The following is an 11,679-nucleotide window of genomic DNA, read 5'->3' on the forward strand; positions in this document are numbered from 1 at the left end:
TATTCCCATGATCCCATGATCTCTTTTTTTTTTTTTCATAAGACAATGGCAACCACTTTTGCATTCTTAGAAGCTGCAATCATTACCTGGCATCACCCCTAATCTCGCCCAATGAGAGATGAATACCATCTTTATTCTAAGGAAGATGAGACCTAAGTGTATTTCAAATTCATATAAAATCCAAGCTCTCAATCTTGACTGAATATGACATCACTTGGAGAAGGGAGAGAGTTTTTTTTTTCAAGACACATGAGTACAGATCAGTGTAAATACCACGATCTAGATTCAAAAAGTTCGTTGTCCCCCATGTCCCATTATAATTACCCACTTTCCCATATGATGCCTACCAAAGCAATCATTGGCTTGTCTGTTATTAGTATACATTATATTGGCCTTTTTCAGAATTTCTATTGCTGTATATTAGATTTATTTTTCCCAGATTTTCCAAGTTTTATTCAAATGGGCATTCTCCTACATGCTCACCATGTGTGAGAGTCATCTGCATTGTGGCATTTATTTACGGTTTGTTCCTTTCAGTCACTGGGTATTTCATTGCACAGTATGCCACAGTTGTTGATCTTGTCACTAGTGTCTGGACTTTGGTTTGTTCTGGTGCCTGTGCCTACAGAGTTCAGAAGAGGGTGTTGGATCCCCTGGAACTGGAGTTACAGACATTTGTGAGCCATCACGTAGATGCTTACCCAGAGTCCTCTGGAAAAACAGCCAATGCTCTTAACTGCTGAGCCATCTTTCTAGCTCCTGCTGAAACTTTTTTAGTTAAAGAGTTAGAGGATCAAGCCCTTTTAGTTAACTACAGAACAAATGTAGACTAAAAAGAAGCTACAAATTTGGCATAGAGAAATTCCATCTAAACTTTACCTATTTTCTACCTGGGGTTGTAGATCAATTAGAATGCTTATTCATCATGCATGAAACACTGAGTTCTATGCCCAGCACTTCCTGTTATCTCAACATTTGAGAGGTAGAGGCAAGAGGATCAGAAATACAAGGTTATTTTTAGCTTCATGGTCAGATAAAAGCCAGCCCAAGAGACATAAATAAAAACAATAATTTACATGTATTTATATAAAATATAACAAATAAAATTATTAAATATAAATAATAAAAACAACAATCTTAAAAATGATAATAATAAACTTTACCCAGTTTTCTCAGATGGTACATCTTCTATTACTATATACCATGCACATATCAAAACAGGACATTGCTGTGTATAGATTAGTGTCAATCTATCCATGTGTGGAGTCCAATAACCTGTAAGAATCCAGATACAGATTCAACTATCACAAACTCCTCCCTCAGGCCACTCACACCTTAATGGTCATGCCAGCCTGCAACACCTTTAACCTCAGCTGATATATAACCGAATGTTCAATCAAGGCCGCAGGAAGGTTTCATCTTACTGTAGTGATATTGGAAGGTGCTGTTTAGTGGAAGGTTCTTAAGCATTGGAACTGAGGCTTCTCTGAAGCCCCAGACTAAAGTGAAAAGCTTTTCTCTACCATGTTGGACCAGTGGATCTTGGACAGAAATCTTTTTAAATGGGCCAAAATAGTTGGATGTAAAGGTGAATACATGATACACTACCCAACAGTTGGGAGGTATGGTCAGGAGAAACTAAAGTCAGGAAAACTTTAGAGTCATTCTTACCCACACAGCAAGTTCAAGACCAGCCTGAGCTACACAAGACCCTATCTCCACAAAACAACAACTTTTTTGTAAAATAAACCTTTTCTCTTTCTAAGTTAGTTATCTCAGATATTTGTTACAATAATTAAAAATTAAGTAACATTTAACTGCTCAGAAAACATAGATTTATTTCCTGGCTTTATGAATTTTGCAATTTCAAGAATCTTATATAGGGAAAATCACAGAGTATGTAACCTTGTAAGTATTTTGCTAATTATAAAGCCCTTGATATCCACCCAAAATATTACATTTATCAAAATTCATCTTGGCAGTGGTGACACATACCTTTAATCCCAGTACTTGGCAGAAGCAGGTGGCCACCCTGGTCTATAAAGTGAGCAACCAAGGTTACACAGAGAAACCCTGTCTTGAAAAAAACAAAATTTATTCTTTTGCTGCAGCTTCACAGTGGATTGGTTAGGAATGCTGGCCCCATTCCTCTCTGGTTAGCAGATGCCTGGGTTAACCAACTCAGCCACCACCCAGGTGCAGCTGGCCCAACATCTTCTTCGACTGTAAGCTGCTGAAGCTCATGAAGAGGCCAATCCTGCAGAACAAGAGCCACAGGATTTCAATGATTCTGGGCAACAGCAGCATATCTGGCAGGAGTCTCAGAGAGGGTCCAGTATTGATGGTGTGGCAGAAGCCAGAGGCCTTGAACCAGACCAATGACTCATTGCAATGAACATTTGCATTTAAAGCTGTTTGGGCAAAAGAGTATACTGTGTGACACCCTGTAGCTTCCAGTGCCACCACAACGAATGAATATGTGATGGAGAAGTGGGAAAATTGGAGGAGCAGAATGGTGCATGCACAGCAACACTGAAGATGAGACAGCTGTGGTTGATGTGAGAGAAGGCTGTGGTTGATAGAGGAACAGGTCGTTACTCAAGAGGATGGCAGGATGGTCTGTAGCAGTCTGGAGTTTGCTTAGACCTAGCCTTTGAACAAGCTGCACTGCCACATGGTCACCCTGTCTCTGCATAACAACAGGATGTTCCAGATGAAAGATGGTCCATTTACTGGATTGGACCCCTTCAAAAGACCTCCATGGCCTTTCTTCTGTCAGAAGCCATGCTGGTCCATGGACCACCTTCAGCAGAGGTCCATATTGTTGTCTTCTTGCCACCTGAGACCAAGCAGAGGTCCCACACAATGATGCTGGAGACCATGGATGTTTGTGGTCTGGGCTGTTGCCAGAAACCATGTAGAAGCCCAGGCTCATTACACCTACTGACTGTAAAGGGCAAGGAAGCTACTCTTGTAGTGGTACCGATGACTTCAGATGCAGTTGAAAAAGAAGATGTAGAAGGCTTTTGTGACAACTCCTGCCTCCACTCCAACCCCCTCCCAAAAGTAACAGCCTAAAAAGGAAGCCATCAGAGAGAACTCTTAAAATTTATGATAGAGATACTAAAGTGTAGCTCTCCACAAATTATGGCTTCTGGCAGGGGTGCAGGTGGAAAAAGACTCAGCTTTCCTTATGGGGCTGACCACTGGGACTTCGACCAGGCTCCACTAAGTATATGGACAACAACAAAAAAATAGACTTGGTTTTTGTTGTTGTTGTTTTATTTTCTTTTTACCCCCTTTCTTCTTTTTCTTTTTGGCAAGGAGATCATGAGAGAGGCCTCATGGACATGGGCAGACTAGAAAGTGAGCATGACTAGAGAGCATTATGTGGAATTCCTAAATAATCAATAAAAATATTATGTTGGAAAAAGTCATTCTTTTTTATTGCTAAGCAGTATATCATTTGATGATTCATCTATTTAAAGATATTTTGTTGCCTCTGTCTCAAGGCTGCTAAGAATAAATCTGCTGTAAAATGTTAAGTGTGTATGTAAAACTAAGTTTTCATTTCTCTGGGATAAATGTTGTAGGGCAGAGTGGTTCTCAGCCTTCCTAATGCTGTGACCCTTTAACACAGTTCCTCATGCTGTGTTGACCCCCTACCATAAAGTTATTTTTGTTGCTACTTCACAACTATAATTTTTCTACTATTATGAATCATAATGTAAATATCTGTGTTTTCTGATGGTTTGGGGTGACCCCTCTGAAAGCCTCGTTTGGACCCCAAAAGGTCACAACCCACACAGGTTGAGAACTGCTGTCCTCAGGAATTATTCCTGGATCTGTGTGGTGGACACTTTCATTTTTGGTGTAGCTAGATGAAGGGTTACTCAAATGGCTAGTCAGGCATTGTTTCTGGATGTGTAGAAGGATTTTATAAAGAGACTGGGATTAAATCAGCAGGTTGAGGAAGGAAGCTTGAGCCTCACCCAACATGGGTGGACACCATTCAAATTGCTGAGGTTAGGGCCATCTTACAGAGCCTTTTGTATAACAAAAGTTTTCACTTAATTAACTATCATTCATCTATTCTTTATTTTGAATACTTTATTTTTGGTTTTGTGTCTAATAACCCTTGAAGATTTCAGTCCAAAGTTATCTCTTGGGAAGCTTTATAGTTTTATTGCTGCATTTATATCTATCATCCATTTTGAATTAATATTTATCTAGAGTCAAAGGTCTAGGTTGAGTTTCTTGTTTGAAGTTTTTAGCCTATGAATATGCAATTGCTCTAGTATCAGTTTGTTTGTTTGTTTGTTTGTTTGTTTTTAGAGACAGAGTTTCTCTGTGCAGCTCTGGCTATCCTAAATCTTGCTCCATAGACAAGGCTGGCATCAAACTAAGAGATTCATCTTTCAGGGGCTGGAGCCTCTGGCTCAGAGGTTAAGTGCACTGACTGTTCTTCCAAAGGTACTGAGTTCAATTCCCAGTCAACCACATGGTGGCTCATAACCACCTATAATGAGATCTGGTGCCCTCTTCTGGCATGTATACATAATACATACTGTATACATAATAAGTAAATAAATCATTTTAAAAAGAGAGAGGTTCATCTGTCTTTGCCTCCTGAGTTCTGGGATTAAAGGTGTATGCCACCATTCTAGCACCATTTTAATATTAAATCATTTTAATTTTATTATTATTCACATACTGTGTTGGCCTGGGATTTCTCCTGGCCTGGGTGCCAGCTGCCATCCCAGGTTTGCTTTTTGGGGTATCCAGGCACCGTTGCACACTTGGATGGAAAGAATGAAGCTGTGAATTTGAAAGAAAGAGCCTTCTTCAAGATGGTTTTCAGGGAAATAGCCCTCATTATTGGGAGGGGGGTGAATAAGGGATATATATGCCTTGGGGAGTAGCTAGAGGTATTCAGGGTGAGTATACATCATTGGCTGGGGCCCAGGTGATCGCAATGCTTCGTTTGCATGAAGAAGAATTCCAGGCAGTAGTTGGACAAGTCCTTATAAGGAGGGAGGAGGTTTAACCTGAAATCTGGACACCAGATTATGTGACTGCCTCTAGGATGGAAGAAAAGATGATCATGCAGGCTCCATGCAGTGCACCAGGACATACAGGCCCAGAGCAAGGAAAGAGCAGTCCTACTCTGCCAGTCTCAGGACAAGATTTTCGGAGTTTGGACACATCTCTATTTCACTTTTGCTCTGAACTGTCTCCCCAGTTGCATGGATTTCAGGCCCCACGTCAGTGCAAGTGACGTTTTAAAAAAACAATGACATCGCATAGGACAAACCAGGTACAAATAATTTAGTGTCCTTGAAACTATTAATGTCTAAGTTGATTACTTGATTCTTGTCTAACAAGAGAGTTGAATTGTATTGTACTAATTGCAAAACAACCACTTTCTGAAAATGTTTATTTACACCGTAGTTCACAGCTAAAGGAACTAGCATAGCAACCTCAATTGCCTATCACCCTTGTGCAGGATGACATCTGGGTTGGCTAGTCTCTTCCATTAGTCTCTGTATCTAGCCTTGTACTGGCCTGCACAAGCTTTAAAAAAGTTTAAAATCAGGTTGAATGATTCTTTTCTTTTCCCTTTTTCCCCTCAAAGTACTTTAGTGATTCTTGCTCTTTTGCTTTTGCATGTAAATTTTAGAACAAACTTGTCTATATCTGTAAAAAGTTTTGAAAGATGTTAATAGAAGCTATAATCTGATTTGTGAGGAAACTGACATTCTTAGTATGGTGATCTTACAACTCATGAATGTGGCACCTCACCATTCGATTCTTGTTTGTTTGTTTTTCTGGTTTAAATCAGCATTGTAGGTGGCAGTTTATATGATTTTTATGTAGTTAGAAGACTGATACATGAAGTGTCTCCATGCTGTCCCCATTCTGCTGGATGGCCTCTACCCTACCCTACATTTTCCCTAGTTACAGAAAACACACACACACACACACACACACTCCAAACCTGTGTCAACCCGAAAAATTGAGATAGAAACTGCTGCACTGTTGAAATAGCCTTGAGCTTGCACACTTCCTACTCCCTTGTGCTTCCTCCTTGCTATCAAAAGTGAAGCCTTAAGCTTTCAATCCCTCCTTGCTATCACAAGTGGCCACATCCTGAACAGGCCCATTATTCAAGGAGGACAGAGGCATCAATTTAAAGAATAACTGAATTTTTTTCCAAATCATCTCCTAACATCAGTTTATTGTTTTTTTGCTTCAAAAGAAACCTGCTTCTCCCACCTGGGTTGCAGTTTCAGCTCTGACTTAGCCCCTAGCTGGCTAGAAGTGTTTCCCCACGGTGAATATAGTTGCTACCTGGTTTACTTTGACTTCAGTGGTCCTGTCCTCATTATTTGCATGACCCCCAAACCAAACATTTTGGTGATTGGAGGGGAAATTGCACAGTCTGAGAAAAAGAAACCCCAAGTCTCTAGCAACTTTGTTCTTTTGGTCCTGACCAGTTGGTAAGTTTTTATGGTATCTGTTTCTGGTGTCTGGACAAACTGGGCTCATGAAGAGCAGGTGGACACACTATTGGTCTCAGAGCTGGAAGGTTCCAAGGGATGCCTCGACTCCTCCTCTGAGTGTTAGGTTGTTCATTTGAGACCATTTGTGACTGGGATGGGACCACCTGCCAATGGCAGATCGCAGCACAGTGCTCTTCCTTTTGTGTCTGCCAGCTTTTCTTCCTATCAGTTTTGTCTTCTCGCTGTTTTCTTTGGTGTCGGTCTCTTTATTGTTTTTAACTACTGAGTTAGTTCTAAACATGGGTCAAGCCTCCTCACACTCTCAAACCCCTCTGGGATTTGTTTTTCCCATTTTCAGGACTTTAAGATGCTATAGATATCTCCACCACCTGTGTAAGCCAGAATGGCTCAAAACTTTTTGTTTGCTGGAATGGCCTGCCTTGTAAGTTGGCTGACCCCTTAAAGGCTCCTTTGAGCTTAAACTCATTCTTCAGATTCAAAATGTTGTTTTCAGCAAGCCTGGCCATCCAGACCAGGTCCCCTACATAGTGGCCTGCCATTACCTTCTGGTTGGCCCCCTCCTGGTTAAAGTCTCTTATTTTCCCTTCAGGAAATGAGACCATAATTTCTTACCATTCAGCCAAAGGAACCAAAAGAAAGATCTGGCCAATATGACAGCCCTGCAATGTTGCCTCCATCATCAGATCCTGAACTGGAGGACTCCCCCCACCCAAAACCCCCAGTCTGGCAGGCAAGACCTGCCACCCTCACTGACACACCTGACTCCTCCACCTCTTCCCCTCCTCAAAACCCTCTATTCCTTCCCTTCCTCCAAACCTCTACTCCATCACCGAGCCCTTCCTCCTCCCCTCCTCCCCTTATGTTCTCCTTATGGGCTGAGTTCACGTCATATCCAATCAGGGAAGTCTCAAATTGCAGCTTCTATTGTTCCTTCCTTCTGACTGCTCAACGGTTCAAAAACTGCCCCACCATCCTTGATGAGACACTTCATCAAGATTTGAAAGAAATACCAGACCTCACACTCTGAAGTAAGCCTCCTCCAATATAGAGATGCTCTTCTAATTACTTTAAAAGATTTTGATTCTTGCTTACAGACCACTAAAGAATTACCACTAGTCCTGGACAGCCTGGGATATAAAGTCTTAGCCAAAAGGGCCCATATTTGTGTCCCTACACGGACTTCAAGAAGGTAAGGGATGGCTATCTCCTGCCAGGAGGCAGGCCATCTTGGGCATCCCTTTTCCTAAAAATAAGACACAACCTAGAGAATTCCTTGGGTGGGCAGGCTTCTGTGGACTTTAGGTACCTGGGTTTTCAGAGATGAAAAACCTCTCTATGAAGCAACCTGGGGAACTGAGGACTTGCTCACTTGGACTGTTGCCCCAAATTAAGTGTTCCAAACTATCAAAGAGGCCCTTCTAAAGGCCCCAGCCATGGCCTGCCAGAGATCAATAAGCTTTTCCAACCATTTATAGACAAAAGAGCTGGGATAGCCACAGTAGTCTTCACACAACAATTGGGACCCTGGAAAGGACTGGGGTAACTTACTTGTCTAAATGACTAGACCCCATGGCTTCAGGATGGCCCAGCTGCCTCATATCATCACAGCTACTGTCCTACTTGTCAAGGACATTGACAAACTGATCCTGGGACAATCTCTCCCCCCTTGGTTCAAAGGATACTCAAAAATTCCCCTGACTGGTAGACGACAAATGCCAGACTGACTCATCACCAAGCTCTACTCCTTATCCCCCTCAAAACAGTTCCTCTTGAATGCCACTCTCAACCAGGCCACCCTGCTGCCAGACTCAGACCCAGAAATTCTGCCTGACTACATGTAGAATCTACAACAAATACATGGAACCCAGCCAGACTTGACAGACACCCCTTCCCCCGGCCAAAACCAGATGAAATCTACTTCACTGATGGCAGCAACTTCATACAAGAAGAAAACAGGTATGCAGGGACAGCAATAACAACACTCACAAAAATTGTCTGAGTATTGACCTCACCACCTGGGACATCTGCCCAAAAGGCTGCACTAATAGCACCAACAAAAGCCCTCCAGTTGGGGTGGGACAAAACTGTTAACATTTACACTGACAGCTGATAGGCCTTTGCAATGGCCAATGTACATGGGACAAGAAAGAGGACTCTTAACAGCCAAAGGAAAGGCTATTAAAAACAAATAAGAAATCCTTATTGTCATTCCTCTGGCTGGGGAAAAACAAAAAAAACAAAAAAACTGGCTATCATCCATTGCCCAGGGCATCAGAAAGGGGACTCCTATGAAGCCCAGGGCAATAGAAAAGCAGACCACACAGCCAAAGAGGTTGCCCTGGCTCTTACCAACTTACTAATAAAGATGCCAGCCCCAACATTGCCCAAAATGCCAGAATATTCTACCCAAGATAGATGGAGGTACACAAAAGATGAAAGACTTATTCTCACAGCTGGCCAAATTCCTGATCTACCAAGTCCACAAAGAAACACAAATTGGCCAATGGAAATTAAAAGAGCTTCTAGAACACTCAAAATTTAAAATCGTTAATGTAAACCAGTTAATGAAGATCTGTATGACTCAATGCCTCCTCTGCCAGGCTACTAACCTACAGAGAAACAAGTTTTCTCAAAACAGAGAGAGGAACTTCACCTGGAGTCCACTGGGAGGTGGACTTCACTAAGGTAAAACCTGGTATATATAGTCTTTATAGTTACCTTTTTAGGATGGATGGAAGCGTGCCTTCTTTTTTTTTTTTTAAGCTTTTAAAAGATTCTTTTATTTAATATGTGCATTACAGGAAGCAAAACACAAGAATCCAAGAGCTAAGTCACCCAGTCAAAAACAGCTCAGCTCAGTGTGTCCTTCTAGATCCTGCAAGTACACATACACTTAGGTAATTAAGATTATACAGGAAGTACCATGCTTTCCCCACATCGTGAATGTTAACCAGGGCAATAGAACTAAAAACCCCACGCTACATGAGCATTTTGATAACCAAGAATACCCCATGCCATCTCAATCTGTCAGACAAAATTGTAATCCTGGCTTCCTTGGCTACAAAAAATTCATAGGCAACAAAAATGGCAGCAGGCCTTTAGATAGATGTACTGGCAAAGTTACAATTAAATTCTCCATTCCCTCAGTGCTCAGTTTACAAGGAAACAAAGCAACAGACCACACTAAGTTCAGCATTCCTAGTTCATCATCAGATCTACATATTAACATACGAGGAAGGGGTGTCCCCCATCAATACATGTATTCCTATGGAGCAGCTGGAAGACCTATGGCAGGGGCTCTCAGGATGCCAGTCTCAACACAGCACTGCAGCTCTCGCCCGTGAGCCGCCCTCTGCCCTCCAGTCAGCCTAGCAACATGAGTTAACTCACACTCTCCAGACATGGCTTAACAATTCTGTGTCCAAGAGGAACCTTTTCTGTCAATTCTACCATACTTTTAACCATGTGCTCTCCTTTAGGATACTTCAATAAACACAAGTATTTTACCAGAAATGCACATATGGACCCCTAGGTTCAGCTGCAAACCATCCTCTGGATGTGGTGAGGGGATTAACAAAGGCCACGCCCAGAAGACAGCCTGCCCAAAAGGCTAGCAGGATATTTAGAGTGATTGTTTTGCTACTTCTGACATCCTTTGGGCCCTGGGACTTACCCTCTAATACCTGGCAACATTAGCTGAAATGCAAACCTAAGCAATGGCTAGCCGACCTGGCCAACAGGAACTGCGCCTTTTTCTGAGCACTGTTCTCTCCCATAGCCCACCCCCCCCATAACAGCATCTGCTCAAAGACCAAGTTTCCCAGTGTGACCATTCCTATGAAATAACAAAACTACTTTAAGGTGATGTTGGCCTCTATTTTCACCATATTGTGCATTTTGTACATGTATGAACTAGTGCATGTGAGCACATGTGTGCCGCTGCATACAGGTGAATCCGTTTTCTCCTATCATGTGGATCCTGGAGATCAAACCCAGGTCACCAGCTTGGTGGCACACACCTTTACTGAGACCTAAGTGTTTTTAAGAAGTTTTGTTTCGTTTTTTCCTACAAACACAATTTAAAAATATGTCTTTTCACTAACTTTGTTCCACACCAGCAGCCTCTTCGTCTAGGAAGACTAGGTGCTGCATACTTGGACTTGTCTGTTTTTTGTATACACTATACACTGCCTCCTGGCCTGGGCAGATGCAGGTCTTATCTAAAGCGCAGTTTCTCAGAGACTGATTGGCCTTGGCAACCTCTGGGAGACTGACCCTGGCAACTTTGCAAGTGGGGTGTTCTGAGCCCGAGAAGTGAATAGCTCCGTGCAACCCTGGGAACCAGACAGCAAACTTTGTGTAACCTCGAGTGAACTCTTGGACGCCTTGCCAGGTGGCACAGATGTGTTGTTACCATGAAAAAATTTGCTTGTACCCTTTGCTTTATAAAGGGTTGCTTTCACATTCAGTAAACTGAGACCTTGATCAGAAGCCTGTCTAGGTCTCCGTTCTTTGAGTCTCTGTCCCCCATTTCCACTCCTTCTTTCAGGTAGACCCTGTTCGACTAGCCCGTGGGACAGGTTAGTCCCACTCAACTTTGTTCATAGCAGTTTTATTCATAATATCCAGAATCTGGAAGCAGCCTAGATGTCCCTCAACCGAAGAATGGGTAAGGAAACTGTGGTACATCTACACAATGGAATACTACTCAGCTATTAAAAACAAGGACATCATGAAATTTGCAGGCAAATAGGTAGATCTGGAAAAGATCATCCTGAGTAAGGTAACCCAGACTCAGAAAGACATGCATGGTATATACTTACTTATAAACAGATCTTAGCTATACAATACAGGATAACCATACCACAATCCACAGACCTAAATAAGCTGAGTAACAAGGAGGCCAATAGGCAGGTTGCTTAATTCTCATTAGAAGAGCAAATAGAATAGATACCAAAAGCAGTTGAAGAGAGGGAACAGGATGGGAGCCTTCCATAGATCTCCTCTGAAAGACTCTACCGAGCAGGGTTAGGGGATTGAAGCAGGGGATTGAAGCAGATGTTGAGACTCACAGCCAAACTTTGGGCAGAGTTCAGGGAGTCTTATGGAAGAGTGAGTGGATAAAAGGACCTGGAGGAGACAGGATCCCCATAGG

This window comes from Meriones unguiculatus, chromosome 6 (assembly GCF_030254825.1).
Source record: "Meriones unguiculatus strain TT.TT164.6M chromosome 6, Bangor_MerUng_6.1, whole genome shotgun sequence".
Classification (NCBI taxonomy): domain Eukaryota; kingdom Metazoa; phylum Chordata; class Mammalia; order Rodentia; family Muridae; genus Meriones; species Meriones unguiculatus.